Source organism: Electrona antarctica, assembly GCF_951216825.1.
Source record: "Electrona antarctica genome assembly, chromosome: 10".
In the NCBI taxonomy this organism is placed as follows: domain Eukaryota; kingdom Metazoa; phylum Chordata; class Actinopteri; order Myctophiformes; family Myctophidae; genus Electrona; species Electrona antarctica.
This window is the reverse complement of record NC_136791.1, coordinates 50,779,452-50,785,660: the sequence shown is the minus strand read 5'-3', so window position 1 is coordinate 50,785,660 and position 6,209 is coordinate 50,779,452.

The following is a 6,209-nucleotide window of genomic DNA, read 5'->3' as shown; positions in this document are numbered from 1 at the left end:
TCGGGTCGCGGGGGCAGCAGCTCCACCAGAGAGCTCCAGATTTCCCTCTCCAGCGCAACATTATAGTGACTTCCTCCTGGGGAACCCCGAGACGTTCCAAGGCCAGTGAGTCGATGTATTTCCTCCAGCTACGCCTTGTTCTGCCCTGGGGTCTCCTCCCAGTGGGACGTGCCTCGAGGAGCCCTAGAGAGATGCCCGAGAGGCATGAATCGTGTCCGTCAGTGTGCCCGTCCATGTCCGTCTGTCTGTTACCAGTTAGCCTCGGAAACCCAGACGTTTTATTTCCTGGAAGAAGTTACCAGCTAGTCTCCGGCACCGTTGGGTCGCTACGAAACTGCACACAACCTTCTGCCCCAAAATGGCCTGTTATGGTGCCACCATATGAAGGCATTGAAGCAGAAATTTGCATTTTTACCTATATTGCATGTGGGTCCCCAACTAATAAAATAAACTAATAAACTATATATAAAAAAGTGTTTCTTTACAAAATAAAAATAAAATATTTTTGACACCGATATAGGAAGAGAGAGAGAGAGAGAATGGCTGTGAATGACTTGAGGGAAAAGGCAAGAAGGGCTTTTTATATAATTAGAAAATCTGTCGAAATTAATATTCCAATTCGAATTTGGCTGAAATGTTCAAATCAATTATTGAGCCAATTGCCCTGTATATAGTGAAGTGTGGGGTCCCCTGCCAAATCAGGAATTTTCTAATTAGGACAAACATCCAATTGAGACTATATTCACATAGAACTTTGTAAATATATATTAAAAGGAAAAACTCCAAATAATGCATGCAGAGCGGAACTTGGCCAATTCCCTCTCCTAATTAAATTCAAATCTCCACTAACCAAATTATCAAAATGCAACAAGAAAATGATATCACATATTGGAAAAACACAACCAAAACCCAAAAAGTAAATTAGAATGCTATTTGGCCCTCAACCGGGAATACACAGTGGCAAATTACCTGACCACTGTTACTGATCCAAAACTGAGGAAGATGTTGACTATGTACAGACTCAGCGACCACCGCCTGGCAATAGAAACAGGCAGACACAGACAGAACTGGCTGCCTAGAGAAGACAGCTGTGTTCACTCTGCTCTCAAGGGGAGGTGGAGAGTGGTCAGAGACACAATAACATCAACAACTGTGTTGGTGTAAACCTGGGCAACTTTAAGTCTTTAACACATTGTTCAGGTTGTGTTGCTCTGAGGGAATGAGGAGAACTCATGTGTGTGGGATTAGTTTCAATCAGAGATGGGCAAAATACATTGAAAATGTATTTTGTTACAAAATACAAATACTGGGTCACAGAATGTATTTAAATACAAAATACAAATACTGGTCTGAGAAATGTATTTCATTAAAATGTATATAATGATAAGTAAATTCATAATTAATTGCCAAATATTAAATTAATGACCTGTCAGAATGTCTAATACATTGAAGGTTATTAAGAATGACACCCTTTATATTTTAAGCAAATCAATGTGCTATAACTGTATCAAACAGGACCCACAAAGGAATGGATTGGCCATCTGATTCATCACTGTCACTCCTCTTTGACTTCTACCTCGAGAAAAATGTAGAAAGAGATTGATTGATTGATTGATTGATTGATTAGGCCTACCACCAATTTACATTTAAACCAACAATAAAAAACAAGATAAGTAAACAAGATACTAATGACTAAGATGAATAGATTATCAATTAAAGGAGCATTCAGTGATTTGGAAAACCCCCCGGTCTTCCCCGGTAACAAGATGTGCACATGTACGCACTACAGTGGGGAGAAACGCAACACACCAAGCCCCGTTCGATCATGATTGGTGGAAGGCCCCTCTATATCCTGATTGGATGAAGGCTGGGCCACCTAGCCAAAAACGAAACCTACAGTCTTTTGACTGAAATGTGAAATCACTGAATAGGTATATTCAGTGATTTCACTTCATTCAAATATCACTTTTTTTTTTTTTTTTTTTTGATAATCCTCCCTACTATAGATAGTCGGGTCGCGGGGGCAACAGCTCCACCAGAGTGCTCCAGACTTCCCTCTCCAGAGCAACATTAGTGACTTCCTCCTGGGGGATTCCGAGACGTTCCAAGGCCAGTGAGTCGATGTGTTTCTCACTGAATGCTGAATGCTGAATTCAAGACACAGAGCATAATAAACACATTACAAAAGTATATTTGTGGCCAAATTTGACTGAGGGACTGCCATTTTCGTCATATGAAAGCAGGGAATCATAGCTTCAAATTGACATATCGGTTGTTCAGTTTGACCCACCAGTTTTGGAGATATGGCTTATAGAGTAATGTCTTGCAGAAAATGACGAGTTGAGAAAACAGGCTTGAAAGGTTCACTAATGTGGTCTCTAACATTACACCCAGCTAAATGTTTAAGCATTTATTTCATATTTACATGTCGATTTCAGCTCTGACACTCATGCTCTAGTTATGTGAAGAGAAACGTTTTTCTCCTCTGGTGAAAAACTGGAATTTGCGCGATGGCAGGCTCTCAGTCAAATGGAGCAACTTTTTGTTAGGCCTACCTGTATATTGGAGCATGGCTACCGCTGAACACTTCAAATGGACTTCAAATACAGTACTTTACAGACGGAATGCAATTGACCTTTATACCAACACAATAATATGAAAATAAAAAAAGGTTAATATGTGTACTGTCACATTAAAAGCTTAATTTTATTTACCCGGGCAGCGCTGCACTTTTAGACTGACATGTTTGTGCCAGCATGTGCCATGTTTGATCTTCTCTCGTCTTGATTGTTTAAACATGACGTCATGGGCCGCTATTCTCGATTTCTTTCGGGTATCGGTTATCAAGCTCCATCCCTACTTTTACGGGCCCGAATATTTATTTATTTATTTATATATATAATATATATATAACCCGACCCGGCGTTTTAGGGCCGGGTTGCCAGGGTCGGGCCTAAAATCTATGCTAATTAGTCGCGCCGGGCCTCGGCCCTGATCAGTTAGGGCCAGGCCTGTTGAGAACTCTAGCGCCAGAGCCTTGGGAGGGCTTGATCCATCACTGATGCTTCTGTGACAGTGTTGACGCTCAGGTTTCTGACAGCAATGATGTGTTTGAATTTCAAGTTAAATCATGGAGGTACAAGGTGTCTGGCCAACTAAACAGCGACCGACTGCTTCCCAATTCTCTCCAGTAATGGTCCATTTGTAGCTGATTGCTGTTCTTGTCCTTGTCACATACAGCTTTGTTTGTTTGTTTTTTTGTGTCGGAGGAGCTGTGACTCGAGTGATTTGTCTGTAGCGAAGTGGCGTGTGATTTGGAAACGGGATGACTGACGTTTATATGCTATATGATCAATTAGCAGCGGTGTAATCGAACCCAATAAAAAAACGGTTGGGATTTCATTATTTTAAAATCACGTAATGTACAGAACCCCCACACCCACCACCACCACCACGCACGCACGCACGCACGCACGCACGCACACACACGACCGGTAATACATCATAATTCATGAATTCCACATATCATTCTCTACCTTGACCCCGACCGTCGTTCGTGGAAAGACTTCCACATGAGGTTCTGTCACGTCTCGGCGGTGTCACGCCAGTAATAACAACAACATGTATACGGTTCACGGTGATCTCATCCGGGTTGCAGAGACACGCAGCGCAAACAAGAGCCGCAGACGTACGCATGCGGCACGCATGGAGACACGCAGCAAAGGTCGTCGGCTCGGGACTCGAACCCACAACACGCTGTCAGGCTGGATTGCCAGCCTAGGTGCCTGGACCGCTCGGCCGGCCCGGGCCAAAGCTGTCTATTCTGATATTAATGATTGCAATAGAGAAGGGGTGGGCAGCATTTGTTTCCCAGGGGGCCACAATGACTTTGATAAAAGTTTGACAGCTGTACTGTATCTCTCACATTATCAAACATAGTATCAAATCTATCTATCTATCTATCTATCTATCTATCTATCTATCTATCTATCTATCTACTGTATCTATCTATCTATCTATCTATCTATCTATCTATCTATCTATCTATCTATCTATCTAATCATAGTTAAACTAGGGGCCACCTTGTGTGCCAGCTTAATGTGTCATGAGTTGATAAATGATCTAAAGGTGAAGTTTGCATATGAAAATGTTTTTGAGTGCAGGTGTGCAACACACAAACATTAGTGGAAGGAGGAGCAGGGAAAGGTATAGTTAGAGAAGGCAAAGCACAGAGTTCATCATTTGGAGGATCTGCTCTCATCAGGAAGAAAGTGACCGTCTGACGAAGAGACTTCATCAAAACACCAACTCAGAGATCTGAGACACTCTGCTGGCATCAAAAGGTGAGATCCCTTTATATAATATATAATATATATATTAACCTTGTGTTCATTGTTCATTAGAATAGTTGTTCAATAGAATAGAAACATTTAGAAGAGTTGTTAAAAATGTTTACTTGTGTCATTGTTATATCAGGTCAACTGTGCTCAAATCCATCTTCTGTACCGGTTACAGGACACACACAGAGCCTTAAGATGAACGACACACTGCGGCGAATGGCACCAACTCCTCCATCCCCTCCACATCCTCGGAGTTGATAGCAATGTGCAGTTTCAGCTCAGCTCATCCTGGGTCTCCCCATCAACAGCTACGTTCTGTGGCTGATACTGAGTGGAGCTGGTGGGACGATCGCCTCCGAGCTCTTTTATCTCAACGTGATCGTATCTGTGATCCTCTCTACCTTGGCCGATGTCTTTTACTCTGCATGGTTCTCAATGTTGTACAAGGTTGCTAACTTTACTTTTGATTTGTTTTTCTTATTCTCCATCCCATCGTTCCAGTGTTGTATCTGTGTGGAGCGTTACATAGCGGTGGTTCACCCCGTGGTGTTTCTCAGGTACAAAGCTCTTCGGTACAGGGTGGCCTGTTGCTGCGCTGTCTGGCTGACGGGGCTTACAGTCAGCTTGTTAGTTATATTCGATACTTTGTATCCTTACTACTTCCTGATGGGCTTTTGGATGGTGTGCATTTCTGTGGTGTGTTTCTGCTGCCTCTCGGTCCTCAGAGCTCTGAAACAGCCTGGACCAGGAGAAGGACAGAGGGACAGTGGGGAGGGAAACGGCCTGAAGAGAAGAGCTTTTAGAATCATTCTGATCAGCTTGGTGGTAATGTCACTGACTACAATGAGCTATTTTCCCACTACTCTGTTTGCACTACTGAATTATCCCAACATAGTTGCTAATATGATCGCATTGGCAGTAGCCATGATGTCAGCTCTTTTTCATCCTTTGCTCTACCTCCACAAAGCTGGGAAACTGCCATGCTTCAAGGGGCTCTGAAAGCACGATAGATCTCTTACTAGACCTGTGTGTGATACTAGGCTCTAATCCATACACAAATCTAATCCAAATTGTGTTTTTTTGTTTTAACCCTCTAGTTTTGTCTAAATAGGCCTGAATGTGACATTCAAATAATGTTTGGTGTGGTGCTCCATGATGCAGAAACTACCACCATTCACATTTACATTTCCAATGCAAATTTCCGGCCCAGACATCAACATGTCTGAAGTGGAGCTGTTAAATGAGATCTGTGAGGGATTGAGGAGGATCCACTCTGGCTCAGTCAATATGCCAGATTGCAGCTTGTTTAGTTTTTAAATTATCCACAGATTACACTACTCTAAGGACAGAATGAACTAAATGTATCCAGCTGTTTCCCAGGGCACGCTGGATCACACATTCTGGTCGGGCCCAAAGATTATTCCATTTTGGCAAAATATCTTTGCATGGTACAGCAAAGTATACCGTATTAATATTGTTCCGGATGCTCCAACTGCCTTGCTCGGTTGCTCCGATGCCTTCCTCCCTCGCGCTGCCATACGCTGTACAGCAGACCCTCATGCTTGGCACACTAGTAGCCAAAATAATCATTTTAACTGAGTGGAAGACTCCTGTTGTTCCTTGTTTCACTAAATGGCGTAAGGCATTTTTATCACTGATACACACTTGGAAAGGCTGCAGTGAAACGGGCAGGAGTGGACAGTCTGGCAACATTTGAATACGATTACGGCTCATCTTGACTCCACTGCATAACTGCTTTGCTATAGCTGCTGTCACCACAACCTCTAAAGGGGTAGAAGCCATGCAGGCATGCACACACCAAGCCATGGCATAAAGACGTCTTCTTTTTAAAAGAAAACAAATTTTGTA